Raw genomic sequence first — 23158 nt, forward strand, 5'->3', positions numbered from 1 at the left:
TAGAAGGTATGGAGAGCTGCGGGCGGTATCCCTCTGCATACATATACGGTGAAATCAGCTAAAACAAAAGAAAGTTGACATTTTGGGATGTGCAGTAATAAATGTGCAGTGATCACATAGATCCGTTGCCTCGCTCACCATATGTGTAGCCGGATCTCAGTATCCGGGCAGAGTCAGCGCTGGGGGGGAAAAAAAGCACCCCTGAGCAAACTGTAACTTCCTCTGGTGACCCCGTGCAAGGGGTCACAAGACGAAGTTACAGTCCTCAGCCACGACCCGGTCCTCAGCCTCGACCCGGATTATTTATTTATTTATGCAATGTTTATCGGCTACCATCCGACAAACATTGCATAAATAAATAAATATACACGTATCCGACAAACATTGCATGAATAAATAAATACCCCTGCTAGGAAGTGGTTTAAAATGGAATTGATGTATAGTTTGAAAAAGAAGCAGCATGAAAGAAATAGCGCCGTTTTAAACTATTAGTTTGGACATTTCCTTTGATCAGAGGTCAACTGCCAGCTCTGCCCCCCTAAACCCTGCCTCCTCGGGCACCGCCCCCTCAAACTCCACTTCCCCCATTTTTTTTCCATTTCCAGCACTGCAGCCACTGATGCACTTGAACAGCCTCTGATTAGGTAAGGGTCGTATTTTGCAGACATTTTACTGTTAGAGCGAGTGTTGTGACAAATGGAATGAACACCAAGCCCAGTGATCAATACATGCAAAGGTTTTGCGCTTGAAACACTATTACAGACATATTTGTCAAATATAAAAATCATTTGTCATTCTTATGTTCCCAAAGAGATCTTCAATTGTATATAAAGCAGCCAGGAAACGACATTGCTGCTATTTGCATCTCTACCCGTTTCTCACGAGTAATGTATTTACAAAATGATGGTTTACTCACTGATTTAATTGTTTATGTACAGCGAGACAGAGAGTTCTATTTGCAATATACACCCTGAATGCAAGCAAGGCCACCTGATGTTATGCCGAATGACCTAAAATACATGTATAGCGAGACAGAGAGTTCTATTTGCAATATACACCCTGAATGCAAGCAAGGCCACCTGATGTTATGCCGAATGACCTAAAATACATATTAGCATGCTCTACCGTTTTGTTTCTGTATAATTCGGCCACTTCTTTTGTACGATTATGCTCTATGTGATTTTTCTAATAACATCTCACTGATTTGACAAGTTCGGCTGGTATTAGACGCTATGGCTAGGATTTCGTAATACTTTTTAAAAGTTCTAGCTGATCAGAGTATGTGCGGTTCATCCTCGGGGCATATTAAACGTGAGCTTAGCCAGGCTCTGGGCAAGGTTGGTCAGTCTATCTAGCCCCATGACGCACTAGTCAAAGCGTTTGGGGCACGCGGAAGCATTTTGTTTAGTAGCAGGCGGAGCAGCGGCCCTGCCTGTCAACCGTCGTGAAGGGCCAAAGTCGGCCCTCCCGCTATTCGCCAAACCACTCCTATTCCACAAACCACTCCACCTCTCTCAGAGCTCCAATGGGGAAGCCCAGTGAGCACTCGAGCTCCCCAGAGCTGGCGGGAGGTGCGCGTGTGTGTGTGTGTGTTTTCAGTGCAGAGGGAGGGCGCGGGGGGAGCACGTGGGTCGCAGGGGGAGCGCGCGCCACCCCTCGGGCCTAGCGAGGAGGCGCGCGCGCGCGCGGGGGGCGGGGTGCACAGGCTGGCAGAGAGTGCGGCTCCAGCACAGGCAGCGGTTGTATTCCGGTTACAGAGTTGGTGAGGAGGATCCAGGGTAAACGGCGCGGAGGCAACGGGGCATGGTACGCGGCGGACTGGCTGTTCAGGTAGCGGAGAAGCGCGGACAGGCCGGCGGTGAGGCTCGCGGGTAAACAGTGATTTGTCCCGAGAGTGAGCCTGCGTGCAGTGCTCGGGCATAGCTTCCCATGTTATTCATTTTAAGGGGGTTTAGGGACGTTCGTGGAGGGGTGCAGTGGAATTTGATTTCCCCGTGGCAGGTTGCATTTAGGTGCTTGGTGTAGTGCCGTGGCTGCTGATATCTTGTAATGGGTGGTGTGTGTCGTTTTGCGGTGCGTGTGCATTACGTTCTTGTTGTGGGCACTTGGGGGAGGTGGTGTGCATGGGGTATGTCGGTGTACGTGGTGCAGTGACTGCTGGTTTATTCCATAGTGGGTACGCAGTGATGGCTGCAATTTAAATGTTGTTTATAGGGGGGTCATCTTGGGGCGACATAAGATGGTGTTGCTTTCTTCAGAAGGTAAAGTGAGTCTGTAGGTTTCGGGTGATTTAATTGACAATGTCTGATGCAATATTTTTTTGGGGGAAAACTATTGTAAACCTTATTTACGAGTTTACAAGATTGGAAACTAAATGTACAATAACTTATTTCTACATTTGCATTTCACAATAGTCGTGTACTGCTGATTTGTGTGGGCTATACATCTGCGTGTGTTTTTGTATTTGAGCAACATTATCATGATCTAAGTGCATTTATTTTGAGGAAGTTATAGTACTGTGGGCCCGGGGTAAAGCTGGAGACGGCGCAGCGCCTCCTGGATCAAAATGGGCATGTCTCGGCAGAGTCTTTTATCTGCTGTCAGCGGCTGTTTCGCATCGTGATCGGGGGCGCCCGGTGGTCGTTGGTAGTAAACCGGCTTGCGGGGGCAGACTGCGGCCGAGGTCGTATTGCCTGGGCATCTCTGTCTGTCTGCAATGGTGCCTCCCCCGCGCGCTCTCTGGCTGCTTCTGCTCTCCGCGCCGGCTTGAACATTGCCCCCTTTCCATGTGTGGCCCCTGGCTGCTCGCTCGGGTGCCCGCACCAGACTGTTTTCCACAACCCCTCCACCGCGTGTGATAAACCTCACGTGGGAGGGTTGGCAGCAAGAAGAGGGATGCACGGGTTCATGCAATTGACTTCCATTGGCATGCTGACATACATTTTGTGGGGATTAAAGTTACACAAGGTTGAAGAATTCACACTTTGACAAAACATCGCGAGTCCTTCACCAAACTATTCAGACTGAGATTGTATGCATTTTATTATCCGGCACAAGACACGTGTTCGACCGCTCCCCTCACCCCTCCCATGCTGTCTGGTGCGCCCCTCTTAACTGATAGCCCCCTCTTTACCCTCCCCGCAGCTCTCCCTGTTCTTGTGCGGCTGGCCCTGCCATGGATTGTATGTAAATGATCCCGGCGACTTGCGATCTGGCGTCTGGTCGCACCCAGGCTATTGAAAGGGGCTCAGGAATGCCAGATATTCAGATCGAGGGGCGCCGCCCCCACATCCCCTGCTGCCTGCATACACACTTTCGCGGAGCTCCCATGATGCGTCTCTGCCTGGGTTCGGGCAGGTTGTAGTGGGGCATTGGCCGGAAGGTTGCGCTTTGCCAGGCTGTTGTGTTTAGTCCTAGCTGCGGATTGCTAGCAATGGCAATAATAGATTCATGCAGTATTGTGCGTTTGTTTTGTTTAGTAGACGATGAGCTGTTTTACGCGTGTGGTTTTAAGCCCACCGAATTGTCATTGATGGTGTCTTAGTCATGAGTGAATTCTTAAAAGCTCTCTGGCGCTGGACAGCAGAAAGACTCTTGAGTAGCGTTTAGCTCTTTCTCCAAAAGCCCCCGATTGGGGGGCGGGGCTCCCTACTGTCCCCCTGGCACTCCCAGCCCACGAGGCCACTAGAGCGAGAGCTTCAGGCTTTAGAAAAACTGCCATTTCGCCATAATGGTGGTGGTGACACCTGCAAGGCATCCCTTTAACCAAGAGGTTCCCGTGGGCTGGTGCCACCATTATGCAAGAAAGGGTGAGGCTGCTGAAAGCTTTTTTTCTCTAAAGCCTGAAGCTTTAGAAATTGAAATTTGCCATTGTACACAATAATACATACCAGTTTGCAGGAGCTTCAGGCTTTAGGAAAAAAAGCCTCCGCTTGCAGCAGCCCCTCCATTTCATCCGTAAGCCTTGGATCTGCCCACACTAGGCATTCATTAGGGTGATCGCTCCACCTCTTAGTCAAAGGAATGCCAGGTGATGGCAATGCCTGGTGATGGCAGCGCTACCATTAAGGCGGTAAACACGTGGCGCTGTCCCCACTAGGCATCCCTTTTTGTTATGTAAGGGATGCAGGGATCTTCACCGTGATGAGCCCTGCAAAAGAATGGCTGGCAGGAGTCAGCACCACCATTAAAGAATATTATTGTAATTCAGGAGCTACAGATGATTATTTTGTCTGTCTAATCTCCAATCAATGCATTTCATATTTTTAAAAATTTCAGCTGAATAGCATATTTTATGGATGTGTCATGTAGTGATCATAGACATCGAGCATGGTTTGGCTGTGGTGCTGGCAAGGCAATGTGCCTCCACTGTAGGATATTTATCGATGAGGCCTCGAGGCAGTGAGAGTTAACATTTCACAGGACTCTCAATGTTAACAAAATCAGCACAGGACCAGCATCAGGGAAAACCACCTCCCCAACTTTTGTGTGTGACGCATTGTAATTGGATGTGAAGAAAACATAGGTGGTTACTCGAAAGAGTAATCTCTAATAAATACTGAGCCATTTAAATGCTCTCCTTAACAAAGAGTTGTGTATGCTGCACCTGCTGTGCCCTGACTGCTGGGTTGGTGCAGAGGTGGGTTGGGGAGTTTATCGGAGGGGGTTGGGAGGTGGCAGCGTCGGCTCGCCAGGGACACGAAGGAACTGGAGTCTCATGCCTGGAAGCAGCTCGGCCCCTCTACAAACCCACTGTATTGGACATGCCAGTTGTCGATTTACTAAAAATGTAAATATTATTGAAAAAGCGAAACATCTGTTAGAGTGCCCTGCATTGTCGTTGTAAAGAACGGGAATTGGAGTAGCTGGATTTAATTCACTCAAGTTGGGAACGTTGGGGAAGTGACGGCACACTAATTCCTATTAGGGTGGTTTGTGTGTTTTAAGAAGAACAGACCTGTAGATTATTAACCTGGGTATACTACAGTGATGTTGTCGGTTTTAACTGTGCTCAAGTGTGTCATGTTTTTATGTGGTCATATTGATGTTTTTTTTATACATAAGTACTTTTTTATATGAGCACTTGTTTTCTAATGACCTTATGCATGCTTTGTTCATCTGATCATGAATTGTAAAGTTTTTTTTTTAAACTATATACAATAAAACAACAAACAAGCATTAACAATGCCAAACGTTTGGGGTTTTGTGGGCATCTAAAGCAGTGCCTGCGAAATGCCTAATACTTTATACACATGGTCAATCAATGGGTGGGCAAATAACCAGGCACCCACAAGCTTTGTGTCATCTCAAACCTCTGATACTCGCACAATCCGAAGAGATGCACCAAAATGGAAGCGTCCGTAACTTCAAGTAATCAGTTCTCGCCTCTGCTTGGCTGCAGGATAAGCCAGCAACCAAAGCTGCTGCACCTGCAAGAAAAACATAGGTTTCAGCTCTGCAATACTAAAAAGAAAAAAAAATCCCAAAACTTGATTATCCTAATTCTGGTCGATCACAGATGGGTGAAATTCTGATTCCACATCAATGGGATTCAAACGTGTAACCTATAGATTTTGTTCTGTGCTCATTCAGCATTCGCTCAACCCAGCCATCTATCCTAAATAGCAAAGCTAACATTTTTCCCTCGCCTCTAACCTGCCTCTGCCCTTCACTTCTTCTGCCTCCACTCAAGCACTTCACCCATCATGGTCACATCCTAAGCGGAGCTGGCCGTACTGCCTACCTGCACTTAAAAATGTCCAATGTTTGTTGTCCTTAATCTGTGTATGTCCACCTATCGGGGTGCAGCCATGGAGCAGCAGTGAAGGTGCACAGATAGTGTGGGGCATTCCTGTCCTGGTGTTAAGTGGGTTGGATATGAGCCTAAAATGCTGGCAAGCCTCCAGATTGGCCAGCAATGCCTGCGGACTGGAACCAAAGCAACCCTGAGACCCTGATTGTTCTCCTGCCAAGGAGAAAACAAGATGCATGTAGCGCCTTCTAAGAGTGTCCTTTCCAGATAAGCGCTACACAGGAGACCACTGCTACACAAGCAAGCCAATAAGATTGGGGGGCATTGGAAGACGTGCAAATCTCACCACAGTTTGTTAGTTCAGGTAACTGGTATGAAACCTAGCTTCATCACAGAATGGTCAAGTACCCACTTTTTGGTTGACCCGAAAATACTTTCTGGGAGCTGAGCCCGCATATTTACTGCCATTCTGTTCTACTGTCCTGCTTGTGGAGGGTATTGGAGGAGAGTTCAACAAGAGTTCAACCTCATGTCTTCATTGGGTTCCCAGAGTCACCTGCGGCGTAGGGGGTGGAGGTGCAAACACACCTAGCCTTCCGGGTGGCGAGGGGAAGATGAACATTTAAACTGTATTATCACAGAATGCGGATCAGTGTTTGTTGAACTCGAAACAGTTGAAGAAAGTTCTTCCCTTTGTTTGGATAAATTCCATGCACAGATGGTGGCAGCATGTGTAAATGGAAGTATCGATTATTGTAATGCTATATATTTGACACAACCATCCTTTCTCATTTAGTGCTTGCAAGTGCTACAAAACGCAGCGGTGTGCTTGGTTACACATATCCCAGCTGTAGCAGGAGTAAAGAGGGCCCAAAAATCTCTTCATTGGCTGCCAGTCGAAGCCAGGGTCAAATTTAAAGCCTTGTGCATTATGCACTGGGAGCTGAATGGCAAAGGATGTGTGGCCATTCAGGAGAAACTGCAAAGATATACTCCAGCCCGTCCCCCGAGATCTTCAAACGCAGCTTTTCTGCATGTACCTAAATATAGGAAAGAGCAGTTGGGTGGCCTAAACTTTGGAACTTCTTGCCCCTCCATCTAAGGAACACCGTGGACTTTCTACTCTTCAAACAAAGCCGTAAAACATTTCTTTTCCGGTAAACTTAGTTCCCTGTTTGTGATTCCCTTCACTTCTCGGTTGCCATGATGCCTTTGGTGAAAGAGCACTGTACAAGTAGTGGATTGATTGATTATTTTCCAGTCAAGGAGGTGGCTAATCAATGATGCACGAAATCAAGCATAACTTGCAAACATGTTCTGGGGGCTGCCCTGCCCTACCTGCACTACTCACCAGCCACACTTGCATCTCTGTTATGTGGTCTTTGCATTTCAGAACAGGTGGAAAGCCACCATCGCCGACAGATTCACTTGCTTAGAAGAGGAGCCACCCAACAAGGTCAAAATTGCCCTAAACCAACAGAAATGCTTGTTTCCCATTTCTCATGCAGGTGGAATATTTAAATGAAAGTTCCCAAGCGGCAAGAAGGCACTTCTACAAGAAGTTAATTTAATGTATTCTGGAAGCATTGATGTTGATTTTCCCATTGGACGTACATTTTTCTAATCGGGCCTTTACTGGTTACCAACAGATAGAATTGCCACAGTTTTCTTTGTGTCTTTATGACTTGACTGAAAAGCTGCCTAAACGAGTTCTTTAGGCTGACATCAATTTGCATTCATATACTTGTATTCTTCTTTTCCAAATAGGGAAAACAAAGTTACTTTCATACTATTTTTGGTTCACTTAAGTATTTATACATGTGTCATTTCAGTTTACAAGAGGATTTGTGTACAAAATCCTATAAAAACACAGAGGACAGTACTCAAAACCTGTGAACACTCTTTTTGAGTGTTTTTTGCCTGCACTTCAGATTTCTAGCTCCCTGCTGCCGGCATGCACCATGTTCCTGGCAGCGGGGAGCTAGAAATCTGAAGTGCGAACAAAATTCTGTGAACACTTATAGGACTTTGCTTACGTGAGCACTGTCCTCTGTGTGTTTTCAGGATTTTGCTTGCACTTCGGATTTCTAGCTCCCGCTGTCGGCAACGCTGCACATGCCTGAAGCCGGGTTCTAGAAATCCTGAATGCAAGCAAAATCGTGCAAACGTACAGAGGACAGTGCTCATGTCGAAGAGGATCTCGTGGCTAAAGACTCTGAGATCCTCTCCGGCATGAGCACTGTGTGGTTTCTTGTCTTATTGCACATTTCTTATTTGAATACTTGGTTTAAAAGCAGCGGGAAAGGAAAACGATGTAAAGGGATTGCATCAAAGGACAAAATTAGAAGTGGGGTGAGCCAGACAATTTGTGTGAAACCGAGCACAATCAGTCGGATTGCGGAAATATGCAGAGTAAGCATCTGCATGACCCTTCTCAGCGTACAGAGACAATCATTTAGCCTATAAGGGTTGGAGCACTACATGACATGTATCACAACCTTGCCGATTTTATATTGTAAGATACATATTAAAACTGATTTGAAAGGGACGAGCAACAGCCCTAGCTATATTTTTAAAAAAAAAATATATATATATATGGAAATGAAACGCAGTAAGGACAAATAATTACTGCTGTCGAAATTACTTTAGCTTTTTAAAAAAGATTATACTCCCATGATTTATTTTGGGAGATGCATGGTATCTTTCCTATTAAAACATGGCTGCTAGTTTCCGCTTCTTTCCAGAGGGCTTCCTTGGATACAGTCATCCAAGATGGCTGCCTCCATGGAAGAGCTCAGAGTTCCGAGATGGGTGGGATTAGCCATAGGGATTAGCATGGCTAGGTGTAGGGAATGGGAGGGATTCTATAACGTAATAACTGTGTATCCCTCCTCTAATGTCATCTCCATTGGAAAAGCATTGGAGACCCTTATTCAAAGTCCATATTTGAAGATCTCATGTTAAAGCTCTTATTTTAATGACAATAGTTTCGCCTTAAAGGTAGCGCTTTCAGCGCCACCTAATGGGCTAACCTAAAAAACACTGTTTCTGGTGTACTTTGGTACCTGGGTGACCCGTCTGCTGGCCCTGAATGTGGGAGTCTTGCTGCTTTGCATAAAAGTGCTTTTTGGGAACATAAGAATGACAGAATTGACAAATATGACTGTGATGGTAATTCAAGCATGGCCCTTCTGAGCATGTATTGCAGGATTGCAGGCTGGGTTTGGTGCACCTTTCAGCTGTCACACCACACTCTAATAATGACATGTCTGCGAACCACAACCCATATACAATTTTTGGACGCTTCCACATTCATGCACAGGCTGTTCGTCAGCATAGGACAATTGTTCAGTTTTCTGAAGGCACGCAGCTCGTAAATCAGTTGCACACAAACACGAAGTGTGAATACAAGCTGCCCTCACTGCCCAGGAGAAATTGCAGTCAAGTCCTTATTATTGAGGGAGCTTGACAGCGTACCGGGTTGGGAGCAGTTTTTGGAGACTGCCGGGGCTCTGCCCTTGCTAGCCCCAGTCCACTTAAAGCCCTGAACACAATATAACCAGGAAATCCAGACCATATATCTCAGCCTTCCCCGGAGTATGGGAGGGGCACTACCAAGCAGTTCAAGAAATGGAATGGAATACATTGAAAACAGCAGAAAGCCCTTACCACTGCCGAGAATATATATATATATATATAAGCAGAAGCAAGAAACGACAAGGAGACCCAAGGTTGTAGAGTAAATATTGACGTTATGTTTTGCATTCATAGACAAGTCGTACTTTCGGCAAATTACTTTTCTTGTTGGTGGTTTGAGGATGTTTTGTAGCCAGTAGTCTGGCCTTGAAAACGTTGCCGGACAGGGATGTGATTTGGGTGTCCCCAGGAGTCGCAGTTGCTACCCCTGAGGTCTCCCTTGCTACCACTGTGGTCTTCCGTGCTACCCCTAAAACATTTTGTTTTATTTTTAAACATTTTCAAAAATGTGAGCTCCTGGGCTCTAGCCAGCAACATGTGGCTTTTTGTTTCTGGAGTGCCTGGCTTTCTTGTTTTCTTGTTTAGGCCTCTTAAAACGGGGGGCGGGGGGTTCCACACGTGTAACAATTTGATTATTGACCCTAAATAACAAAGAATGGGGATAACTATTTGTCTTTCTGGAATTCTATACAATAATTACTTGACTAATTAAAAGTTTATTTCGGCCACAGGGGGTGAGCCACTGATTTAGTCTGTTCTTAAACACCTCAACTCAGTCTTTCATCCTTCTGAAGTCAATCAATGAGTACCAACACAGGTTGGGTGATATTGTATGTATATTTGTTCTATATGAAGCTCTTAAGTGTAACTGCTGTATAATAACACATCATTATCATTTGGCTTTGGACGTCTGATTGCGTTCACAGTAATTTGGTAATATGGGTCTGTCCACACTGATATTAATGATAAAGATATGGTGATCCATTCTTGTATGAAATGTATATCGCATTCTAGTGATATCGTAACCATCCAGTTTTGTCAAGGGGTGAAGGGTCGTGTTCCATCGCTTCCTGTGATGTCACTTCAGGGTGGTGTCAAATGACATCACTTTCTGTGATGTCATCAGAGGTCAAGGGTCGTGCGATATCAAGTTGTGTGATGTCACTTCAGCTACCCCAGGCATTTTGGTGAAATGACGTCCCTGTTGCCAGGGTAACTACGGCACAATTTTAAGCTAATACCAGACTTGGCTTTTGCTGCATTGCTCGCAGCATATCACTTTGCTGTCTGGTCTTGCACGTCCTGACACTGTGTTGCTTCATGAGTTGGCTTCTCCTTTTTGCACTCTTAGGAAGTGGAGGCGGCCTCGTGTGCCGTGTTGTGGTGGCCAAACCTGTGCACTCTAAACCACTTCCTCGTTTATTGCACCAACGGAGAAGACGCGAGAAGGTGCAACTTGGAGACTTCGAAATGCCAATCCGACCTCCCACCTCTAGAAGACAAATGGGAAATGCAGTTTTCTTCGGCTGAAAACTGAGATGGTGGAGAAAGTGGCACACGTCTTGGCAGTGTGTCTCAACTCAAATAGGCACAGAAACATAACCAGCAGACCCAAGACTGGGGTTTAGTGCAATGCAGGGGAGCTAACACTAGTCGGCTGCCACCCTTCTGTTTTTAAACAATGTCCACACGCATCCCTTATTTGGCAATTCTCGTTGTATTCTTAGTCATGTCAATAAAGCATTATTGTATTGTAAGACCCACTCTCCAAGGTGTAGAGCCTGCATTGCCCTCCCTGGTCACCCCCGGGTATTTGCGCTGTCCATGTCCTCAAGACATGCAAACAGCACTCGAGTGAAATGCAGACCCCTCAATCCCCAGTGAGCCCCATTCACGCCAGGCACTGGGAGATGCCGGGATCCTCTGATTTCCTCTGTTTTTTCGGGCTTGTTGATGGCACCAGGATAATGCACTCGAGTGTCCCGCTGTTGGGCATCACCCGGTGCCTTAATTTCTGAGAGTGTTTGCCAGGGCTCAACCCTGGCACACTTTTCTGAGCACCTGCACTCATTGTCTGAGATTCAGTTTGATTAGGATGTGGTGTTTTGGCAATTTTTATTATTTGACTTGCCTGCTAGCCATAACCAATTATGTTCATTGGTATTTCTAAATCTCCCATCCGGCCATAGGCAGTGAGTGCATCTGTCATCTCAATGAGCTGGTGGGAGTTGAAGCCACAGCCTAAAATGTGTTCGGTGTGAGGAGGAGCCATGGCTGGTGGGTGAAGCACTGGCATCGCCCATTGCACAGGGAGTTCAGTCGACTGCAAGTAGAGTCAGGAAGCCGCACTGCTGAGCAGCACTGTCCTCTTCTGTTGCTTGCACTGCTCCTGGTCACTTTTGGCGCTTGTTGCTGCTGTACGCTTGCTTACATGTTTTGACCGGCAGTAAAACCAAGCATTTTTAGTTCTTGTGATGCACGCAGATGCTGGTCGCCTTGTTCTTCGTTGAACAGCGCCGATATCCTAGATTTGTGTGTGTAGATAACTATATTATTTGATGGTTTGTGACCTGCTTCGTCTGTGTATTGACTCTTCGGCGTGCAAAGGCCAATCTTTTGCTTTCTTTCCGCTTATCTAAGACATTCCTTCAAAATATGCAATGCAGCACTTTTTACTATTAATGTTCCCCCCACTAGCCGCCCGGGTTCCTGCATGTACACATACTGCTTGACAGCAGCGCGAGTTTGTATTTTTGTTTTGTATTTCGTTTCTGAGAAATTGCAACATGGTTGAATGGATATTTTGTTGTGTGTATGTATGAGTCCAGTGCTCCAGATAAGATTTGGAAGTGGCAGTATTTTACTCCCTATTTTTAAAAGTTGGGAGTGAAATTCATTTTTTTGGGGAGTATTTTGTAAGCAAGTAAATATACGTTTTAACTGAAACGGAAATCTTTTTGTAATAATTATTGCTTTCCACCTAGTTATTCGTGCACATTAAAAGATACAGGTTTACTTTCAATTCACCAGTAATAACAGTAGTTTCTTGCTGTGGTACTCGTTGCACTACTGGTCCAAACATATACCCACTGTGCCTTGTCGGTAAAAGCAGGGTCACATGTCTTTTTCCTATTTTTTGTTTTTAGAGTGTTTTTATTCCCTATTTTTGGGAGTATTTGCCTATTTTTAGTGAGTAAAAGTAGCTGATACACCCGTTATCTGTAGGGTTGTATGAGGCCCTATTATGGGGCAATGAACCTGTTACGTGGCGTATCCTTTCTGTTATGCTATGGCCATACGCACTTGTATTGAGCACATATGTTTTGGTCTGGCCTTGTAGCACTGTTGGCTTTTTCGGTGGTTGTAGGCCGGTGCGTGGTAGGAATATCCCCTACCAGTCAGCTTGGGTGTTGGGGGCACAGAAGGTGCTCCGAACATGGTGGTGCATTTTTTTTCTCCTGCCTCTATCTCATAAAGGTGCTGTGAAGTCCAGCTGGATGAATTCTGCAAAGTCTATGCCATCTTTCTTAGGAGGTGGTAGTGGGTGTCTTGTACGATGACCCAGATGCGCTCTGATTTTGGCACTCTATGGCTATCCATATAAAATCATCAGGAGGTTTCCCCATCTAGCAGCGACTTGATATGTTCAAATCTCAGAATCTGATCAAGTCCCAAGTCCATCCAGCCGACCGACAACGTTTGCTTATTGTTGATTTGTAACCGGATCAGCACAATGCTCTGCATCAAAGCTCCATGACGAGAAAGTGGTTTGGGGCGGCAGTGTATAGGCGGGAGGCTTTGGGGGTACAATTGCCAATTTTAGCATCAACCCGCTCTGCTCTTTGGTTAGTTCAATTTTGCAGAAACACATCTCGACATTCAGAAGCCTCGTTTGCACTCTACGTACGATTCCTTTTTAGAGCTGGGGAGCCTGGGGAATTTATGGGTAGGGCCTATCCTGGGGTCTGGCCTGGCTCTTGGGGCCAAGCATGAGCCGAGCATGGGAAATGGCACGTGACAACAGGCGAGGGGCCTGGGAAAGGCCACGCCAAACAGAGGGGTTCAGGGGGCCTGGTTGGGGTGCAAGAAAAGAGGATGGGGCAAGACAACGAGCTAAAGGGGTTGAGGGGGGCAAGAACAAGGGCTAAATCGACAAGAATAAAGGGCTAAAATGGACTGGGGCAAGAAAAGGGGCTGTGGAAAGAAAAGGAGCTGAAATGGACTGGGGCAAGAAAATGCTAAACAGGCCTGGGGGCAGCAAAGGGACTAAAGGAGTGAGGATCAACAAAAGGAGCTAAATTGGACTGGGTGACAAGGAAAGGGGCAAACTGGGTCTGGGGCAGCTAAAGGGGTTCGGGGCAACAAAAGGGTACAAAGGATACTGGGAGGCAGGGTAGTTGCTAGGTCTGGAAAAGATCTGGGGCTACGCTAATTTTGGGACCGTCGGGACTGGGGGCTAGCTAGCCTTTTTTGGTTGTAACCCCTGAGCTTCTATCTGGGGCTACAACCTAAAGACCTTGGGCTATAGCCCCCTCGGCCCCTAGCAACGCTTCTGCTGGGAGGAGAAACAAAGGAGCTCACTTACCTTTTTGGAATTCGCTGCTGCCACACAGCACCACTAGGAAGTTGGACCGGAAGACATTTTCTTTCTTCTAAGGCGTAGGTAAGCACCTGCTGGGGCTTGTTGCCTGCCCCTGCTTTTGGCAGGCACTGGCCTGCACGGCAGGGGGAAGTGGTCAGGGTCAGGCCAGGACCATAGGTGGGGCTCTAGCTGGCCTGAGCCCCGCCAGGCTTGGCCAGCTCTATCCCTTTCTTCCTGAAGTAACTATTTTGCAGTTTTGTTTTCAAACCGTTTTTGCGCTCTCGATTTAGAAGCTCCTCTGGCCCGTCATATCCTGTACAGGTCAGTAACTCCCGGACTTTGGTTTGTCTGCTTTTCCCCCCAAGTTCAACGCACACTAAATGATGCCCCTTGTAGAACTATGGGTGATTGTCCTATTTTCTGAAGGTAGGGGCCCTTTTCTGGCAAACTAGTGTGGTGATGTCCCCTTTAAGGTTGTGAGTCATGACTCTCATGTGCTCCTAACAAAAAGGAGCCTCGTGCAGTCACATGCAGCATACGGCGGCAGACTCCATGTATGCAGTGTCTGTGTCCGGCTCATTGTTTGGGTGCCCGGTGTAATAATTCCATGGGACCACGGAATAACTGGAGCGGGCCCTTGTGACCACGGCCCGCCAATGTATGCCTGGGTGATCATGGCAAGGCCACCGCGCTGCCGTGCGACCACGCCGCAACCTAGCCAGTCTGGGTGCCAGTCTTCTGCTGTGTGCCCACAGCACTAATCTGACTGGCCCGTGAGACCACCGGGCCAGCAACAACAATATGGTAGGTAGGTTGCAGATTGGAAGTGATTGGCTTAGTAGTTGGGGAGGGGGGTCTCTGTGCTTGATAACGTCTGCGTTGGGTGTTAACCCTGCATATATGCTTTTTGGAATTGTTCTGCTCTGTTTCCAGTGTCACGTGTTTATGTCGTGCTGGTTGTAATATACACGTTCAGATGACGCTTGCCTAACCAGTTGGGCACGCCAGAGACATTTAAGGACTTTGCTTTCCTCGAGGCCAGGAGTGAGAATTCCAAGTAGCTTTGTCATTGTTTTTACCCTTTCAAAGATCGGTGTTGTCATTTCCTGTAGCAGAGATTATACATTTTTTAAAAAGGTAAATAACAAAAAAAAGGACAAAAAAAAGCGTGACGCTAAATGTTAAAGGATAGTTCCGGGACTTTTTTTTTATTGTCCCTACGGGTCGGCCATGTGCTTGTAAGCATAAATCGGTAGATCGTAGGAAACTTTCCTATGGACCTTACCCGACTTTTCGCCCATTATCGCACTCGAAATCAGCCTCCATTTTGTGATAATCCTATCATTTCGCCCCATCGACCTGGCTCACCTGCCTTTGCGGCACTAAATCAAATCCCCCGCCCCTGAAACAGACTTTATCAAAACATTCATATTCCCCGCCTCTATCCGTGACGTGACTGAGCTGCGTAGGCAAACGCGCCCAGGCGTCTTCTACGCGACTCCACACAGACCCCGGAAATCAACACAGATCAGCTCACAATACAGCGCACCACAATTCGGAATATGAAACTGTACTTTGAAATCAAACCGCAAGATTGTAAATGTGGTAAAGTACATTTATTTGACATCAAATGTTTAGAGAATATTCAGCGATTTGCATTTTTATTTGCTCATGTTCCAAAAAGTTCGTATTGAGGAACGCGATGGTCCTTTGCTGTACACAGGGTCTTAGAGCATCTCACAATACAGCGCCACAATTCGGAATGTGAAACCGTGGTTTAAAAGCAAACGGCAAGATTGTACATTTGGCAAAGTACATTTATTGGACATCAAATGTTTAGAGAATATTCAGCGATTTGCATTTTTCTTTGCTCTCGATCCAAATTAGTTCGTCTTGAGGGAAGCGATGTTCGTGTGCAGTACACAGGGTGTTGGTTTACGATAAAAATAAGCTCTTCGGTCGCACTGATAATCGCATGGCTGTTCCAACAACGAGGCACTAGGCCACCACAACGGTAGGTATGTTGCATCTAACCGTTAGTACCGCGTAAGGGCATACTTGTACTTGGCGATCGTCCCATAAAATGGTCAGGGTGGTAACGTTGTTCACGCGGAGAAGCAACTGGCGGCTGTAGAAGCCGTCCGCCGGTGTCTGGTACTCGTGACACAGACAGTAGTGAATGATGTACCTAAAAACATAAAAAATGAAATTAGTCTCACCATCAGATCCTTATTAAAATCATAGCGAGGACAGCGCTACTGGGTGTACACAAGTGTTTAAAGGCGTGGCGAGGCAGGGAGGGGGGGGAGTGGAGTACAAGGTAAGTAGCATAAAATAATAAATAAATAGGGCCAGCTGGTGGCAAGTGCAAGGTAAGTGCAGAACAAGTGCTGGGAAGGGGGGGGCTGTAGGATACTGAGACAGTCCCCCAGTGCAGGGGTTGACAGGGAGGCAGTGCAGGTGGAGAGTGGAAGGGCCCAGGACCGAGGTCGCAGACAGTGGACCAGTTGTAGCAGGGGAGAGGGAGAGAGAAAGCAGAAGCAAAGAGGAAGGTTTTGAGGTGCTTCAGTAAAAGCAGATGTTTCTCCTCAAGATAGTGCGCGGTAGAAAACAATATGCCACATAGAACGAACAAGTACAACTGAACCCGTCTTTAAAGCCACTGTATAGTAATGAAATTGCGGTATAAACTCATCAAAAGTTACTTACATTATATTTGCATTTTCCATTGTGTCTCTGTGTAGGGCAGACCCGAAACACCACTCCTTCTTTGCCGACGTTACTTCTTCTAATGAACGTGGCTCATTGTTTCGTTTCTGAAATTTTATTCATTATCTTTTCTTAGTCTTTCAGGATGGTCCCGGCCTGTCAAGGTCAAATCACAATAGAACCTTATACTGGGTCGTGGGCCGTTCCGCCACCCGAGCAAAACATCAAAGCAGCTGACCTTCACTTTGAGCGAGCACACATTTCTAGTTAGCTGCAGTTAGTGTAAGGGCATCTTGTCTGCGTGCCTTTTTTTTTATTGTCCCTATGGGTCGGCCATGTGTTTGTAATACGGAAACATTCTATAATTTTTGTAAAAATGATTTATATTACTGTTTGGTTTAATTGCAATGGGCCTGCAACATGAGGAGACTCGAGAGAACAGACAATCAAATTACAATCATTTAAACCGTGATGTGTATTTCTCAATGAGCTCTGCTTTAGGTGGACATGGAACAGAGGCAATGTTGGGTGGCAATGCAGTTGTCCCCTGCATAGGTCCGTTCACCACTCCATGTATGTGCCTATCGAGGACATCTACGATAAGTCTCTCAATAAACTCATATTGCATATCCTCAAACACTGGTTTGATCACCCATTGTTTACTTCTTTTAGTGAAGGCCTTATTGTAGCGAAGCGTCCCTAAAGTTCCGGTCGTCCTACTTTGTTGACGGCCAACATTATGGTTATGTGCCAAGACCGCTAGAAGAGTCCGATTTATCATGCCTTCCATGCCAAAATGCAATCTTTTGGGCCTGTACTTTAGGCACATATTGTGGAACACCTCCAAATCTCCTGTGTGGCAGAATTCCGTGAGTCCCCTCAAATCTCTTGTTATAGTTTTATCAAATACAATCTTTTCAATGGCCTTGTGAGTGGGTGATGAAGGAATCAACCACTTCTTCTTCCGTGCCTCCTCTGTGGACAAATGGCCATGTTCACATTTGTGGAAATGCTCATTTGTCGACCATCGATGTACGTTGCTACAGTGCAACATTACTGACCGCCATTTTTCCAGTAGAATTTCCAACGACCCTTCACATGTTTTTGAGCTCCACCAAAGATGGTTGCTGATTGACTTGGACCACTGTGAAATACCTTGCATATCTTTTTTTTTTCCTGCAGCCGACAATTTTTTATTGATTGTTTTTGCAAGATGCCATACGTCAAATTGGTGATTTATATTTTTGTACTCTTCTCTCATTGTCTTGGCAATTGAAACGTGTCTGTCCGTGGCTATCAGGTAGATCACCATTCCCCGCGATTGTAGTTCTTGCAATGATGCTACAAAGCCAACTTTCTCCATGGCCACTGAGGATGTACTTTGTGACACCTGCACGACCACCGAACTCACAATTTTCTTACTTTCCATGTCCTGAAAGTGGTAGGTGCAGTACTTGGCTGAAAATCCTGGGCTGTCGCACTGTCCATCACCGGCTAGCCTGAAGCGTTTGCCCGCGAATGTACTTTCCATTGACATTTTTTCCATTCTCCAAGCTTCGCTGATGGCTGGAAATAGATAATCGGTTTGGTATTTGTAGAACTGACTTTTTCGCAATGAAATGGATTCCCACAAACTGAAAGAAATACTGTAACTTTTTAAAACTTGAACCACTAAAAAGTGCGGCCGCTGCACAAAGTAGATTGCCTGCTGGCAGTTGCCCCAGCATGGGTTGTGCAGACCATGCGAACGGATGATATTGTGTACAGGTGGCATGTATTTTAAGGTTAGTGCCTCGAATTGCACGATTCACATTAATCAATGGCTCCCCACATACTTCCCCACCAACCCAATGCCCACATTTCATCATCATAATAATATCCATCAAACAGCTATCGAATACAATGAATTTGGCCTCTTTCCTTATACTGTCACTCTGCATCCCAGCTGGTTCGGCCTGTAACGTTGAGGACATGTCATTCGCATGAAAGGTACAATCTCTGATATCGTCTTCCGCTATGCTGAGTGATATTGATGGTGTTTCATTGTCGTCCACTTCATTCTCTTCCATTGCAACATCTGTTCCTTGTCCGGAGATGGGAGAAAAAAACAATGTCTTCAACTTTCGCGTGCTCTTATTTTTTGCGGGTGTGGATTCTGTGAATTGATCTCCGACTGCATCCAAACTACCAGGAGGACATTCACTATCAATGGCTGGTGGTGGTATAGCTCCGTTGTCAATCACTTCATATTCTTCCCATTGGCACGATGCATCTCCAGTCTCAAGTCCCTGCCAAAAGGTTTGACAAGCAACATCTCTCGTTCGCTTCACTGTCTGTGTAGATCTAGTTCTTACACCCACTCGAAACTAGAGGACAGATTAGAAAAGGGATGTTCAGTTTAAACACAACTTACAGTATTGAACTATTGACAGTGAAAGACAACATAATATAGTGAACAGGACACTAACCTTCTTTTGCTTTCTTTTCTTTGAAACTTTCTTGCCTCGAACTTCAACATCTGGACGCTGTTGCTCCGACTCGTGTGTGCATGTCTCCACTTCCTCTCGCGCTGCAACGACTATATTTTCATGATAAGCACATCCATCACTCACTGAGGCTCCATCGACTCCCTGAAACATAGAACTTTCATTATGTATAATAATATTGAAAACACAAAATGTACTTGGGGACCAATACCCATACGTACATCTCAATAGCAAAACACGAATGAACGCATTGTGTAGAACATTCAAACGACAATAGTTCACGCATTGTTGATCTAGTTAGATTGAACTGTCAAGATCCATACCTCGGGCTCCGCATAGACTTCCATTGATGATATTATTGAAGATGACGCTTCAGCAACTCCCTGAAACACAGTAATTGCATTAGTATGGTTTTCTATTTTGTTTAAAAGAACATAAACTTTCTGCAGGCGTCAACGGCTCATCTAAATAGACCTGCACAAATGATCAGTTGTCTAAAATAAATAATGGATATCTAAATATGATTCGATTTGCTCCATCGTTGGAAGTGTCACCACCCAGAGATCTGCATCAACTACTAGGGGTGATGTTCTTGTTGAAGAAGCTCCGTCAGCTCCCTGAAACATAGTACTTGCGTTAATAAAGAAGGAAGTATAGCGGATGTAATCACGTCATTTGATCTCGCATGATTGATCTGTCAGTATCCATACCTCGAAATGCATAAGAACATCAAGGGACGATGTAACTGCGGTGCACACTTCTGCAAGCTGTTGCGCCGACCCGTAACTGCATGCTCCCCCTTCTTCTTGGACTAATGCTCCATCGACTCCCTGAAACATAGGACTTTCATTAGTAATGAACACAATATTGAAAAAAGAAGACACATAGGAGGGCGACGACAGAAGGACATATCAATGGCTAAAAACGAAAGAAACATTGTGTGTAACAATCACGCTACAAGAATGCAAGATCTGATGATCTCCATCGATGGAACTGTTCGGAAACGTACCTCGAGCATCTGAGTGACATCAACGGTTGTCGTCAATACGTTGGACTCCTCAGCATCTCCCTGAAAGACAGTACTTGCATTATTTTGGATAACAATAATTATAACTGAAAACAAAGACTAGAGGACGAGTACAAGGGTGTACCATTAGGTAAAATAATCACACGATAAATTAAAACTATTGATTTACATGCCTAAAACAAGTCAGTGGCAGAATAGCTAAGTAAGATTACCCGATAGGCGCTTGAAGTGGCCGATGACTGCAATAACGACACGGATGGAGAATCTTCCGCCTTCATATTGAGTGGATACATAAATGGGGAAATTATTGTTAGCTAATGCTACACACTACCGCAAGGCCGAGAGATAAATACGTAAACTTGACTCACCAGTGGAGGGATGTGGACGAATAGAGTGGGAATAGCGGTTGAGAGCAATTTTCGCCTCGCTCGCGGTGTTTTCTTCTTTATTAGCAATGATGTGGAGTACATGTCTGGGCTAAAGTGCCTGCTGCAGATGCGGTATCGATCACCCCTCTTGTCCGCAAAGACTTCTAGGACTCTACTTTCTAGCTCAGAGGCTGGATATCCGCAATATCGGACCCATTCTCTTATCTGATCTATTGTCTTAGGGAAAACATGCATTATAGTACCTTCAGATTTGTTATGGGTCTTCGAAGGGCAACCGCCAATGGAACAGGCAGGCATTATGGAAAGTTCTGAAAAGTAAAGATCAACAATTCTCTATGAATACCAATGTGTTAAAACATTAAATGACACATAAAAGGTTCAATGCAAGGTCCGTTTTGGTTCTTGGAACTATACACGTTATTCACATGCGGATAAGTATTTCAATAACTTTCAAAAAATAGAAAAAGTAATTTGACTAAACTCAGAACATGTGACTAGTTCCTTGCATGTACTGTCGTGAACGAAAAGAAAACATGGATGCAATTTGATGACTACTAGCAAATAGATATAAATTAAAAAATTGGACGAAAATGATTATGGTACATGGACTTACCTTGACGAACAAACAGTTAGATGCAGGGATCAGAGTAGTTTCTTGTCGTAGAACAGGGAGCAGTTCACAGGTTGCAAACTGACGAGTTTGCTCAAAGTGGTCACGGAAGTTCACAGAGACGAAGAGCAGATAACCAGCACCTTCACGGGTTGACTAGCAAAGCGCAAAGAAGTTCTCATTAGAAATATGAAGTGGGTTATAAAGAATTCGAAACAGGGGTGTGTTTGTGAATGAATGAGGTGTATATGTCGTGGCATTATGCGGATTGCAGGGGGGCGTCCAGCGTGAGGGGGGATGCTTGGCAGGAGACACGGGGTCTGGAGGTAGACATGGGAACAACAACCCATGCTCTATAGACCACTTTGAAGTGTACATGGTCTTTGGCACCTCTTGGCCTTTATCGCTCCCTGACAGCTCCACTTGCCAGCAGCGCAAGTACCCTGGTGCGAACTGCCTTTGATAGGGCGGGGGGTGGATCGGGGCGGTGGTCGTGCAGACAAGACACAGGAAGACTCGTGAATGGAGACACACTTATGTGGATTGCAGGGGGGCGTCCAGCGTGAGGGGGGATGCTTGGCAGGAGACACGGGGTCTGGAGGTAGACATGGGAACAACAACCCATGCTCTATAGACCACTTTGAAGTGTACATGGTCTTTGGCACCTCTTGGCCTTTATCGCTCCCTGACAGCTCCACTTGCCAGCAGCGCAAGTACCCTGGTGCGAACTGCCTTTGATAGGGCGGGGGGGTGGATCGGGGCGGTGGTCGTGCAGACAAGACACAGGAAGACTCGTGAATGGAGACACACTTATGTGGATTGCAGGGGGGCGTCCAGCGTGAGGGGGGATGCTTGGCAGGAGACACGGGGTCTGGAGGTAGACATGGGAACAACAACCCATGCTCTATAGACCACTTTGAAGTGTACATGGTCTTTGGCACCTCTTGGCCTTTATCGCTCCCTGACAGCTCCACTTGCCAGCAGCGCAAGTACCCTGGTGCGAACTGCCTTTGATAGGGCGGGGGGTGGATCGGGGCGGTGGTCGTGCAGACAAGACCCGTTTGCCGCAGGGCCTCACCAAGGAGAGGCCATCTAACTGAATGTAAGAGGATGGCTGCAGGATCTACTACATGGAAGGCAGGGGGGTGAGTTTATAAATACCTCACCCTCCCAGGAGAATATACACTAGATTCATTTAAAAAATCAAAACAACCATTGTTAAAATATATGTTGGGCTTTATTTTAGATTTTAATTAAACATAAATAATAAACATTACACATTGTAAAGTTGAGGTTGCAGCACATCGAGGGAATATCCGCGGTATTGTCCACTGTCACTGGGGAAATGTTGTCTAATGGCAAGTACCGCACAGGCAGGTATTACTCTCCGAACGCGGTGTCCGAGCCTCCCGTGAAGCCACCAAGTGAAGCAACGATAGGCCACCAGCCTGTACCACCTGTGAAAAAAAAAGATGCAAACTGTATTAAACTGACCAAACTTTCTTATCAATGTCGATTCAGGTAACACATGTCATTTTTCTTAGAAAAAAATTATATCTAGAAAATGCACTATATGGAACCAATTTACATGCGTTCGAATGATATGTAAATGTAATTTTATATGTGGGAGACGACCATGAAATAGTGGTGGCATCACTGACATCACAAACAGAGTATACTTACTCGTTACTCGGATTACGCGGACGAACAGTGCCACGAAGTTCGTGCATAAGCACCATCATCATCCTCAACACTGTCCGTGAGAGGCAGGCTTCCCTGAACTCTGGCAGCTCGGTGATGCATTGCGGACTTTGCTCGCCTTCCTGCAGACTTTGCTCGCTTTCCGAAATGTAGGCCAAGCACCCGGAATTTTCACGGCAGCAGCAGTTCTCCTCCTCAGTTGGCATTAGCTCGCACCGATTGCACGTGCACCAGGTGGAGACGCCGTCCATGCGACATGGTCCAGGCTCTTCATCCGTTGACTGGTCCTCCCAACTGCCGTCCGAATCCCCATCGTTTTCGCGTGCTTGCCTTTCCAGTAGTTCCTCCTCGGTGTACTCGGGCTCGTACATATACGGCATTATTGTGGCCATTGTGCGGTAAAGATAGTAAAATAATTTACAGAG

The 23158-nt window shown here is 46.0% G+C and overlaps 1 protein-coding gene across 6 annotated transcripts in view; it reads left to right on the top strand.

The window, feature by feature from the left end:
- Positions 1 to 1687: 1687 nt before the first annotated feature.
- ARHGAP29 (Rho GTPase activating protein 29) overlaps positions 1688 to 23158 on the top strand; it is a 527305-nt gene continuing 505834 nt past the window's right edge. For 3 of the 6 annotated variants that reach the window (XM_069641212.1, XM_069641216.1, XM_069641217.1), the window contains exon 1: positions 1688 to 1871. The gene's annotated coding sequence lies outside the window, so the exon portion shown is untranslated. The remainder of the gene's footprint in view (positions 1872 to 23158) is intronic. The other 3 variants (XM_069641214.1, XM_069641213.1, XM_069641215.1) reach the window with 3 other exon arrangements.

Source organism: Ambystoma mexicanum, chromosome 1q, assembly GCF_040938575.1.
Source record: "Ambystoma mexicanum isolate Mex_15411 chromosome 1q, UKY_AmexF1_1, whole genome shotgun sequence".
In the NCBI taxonomy this organism is placed as follows: domain Eukaryota; kingdom Metazoa; phylum Chordata; class Amphibia; order Caudata; family Ambystomatidae; genus Ambystoma; species Ambystoma mexicanum.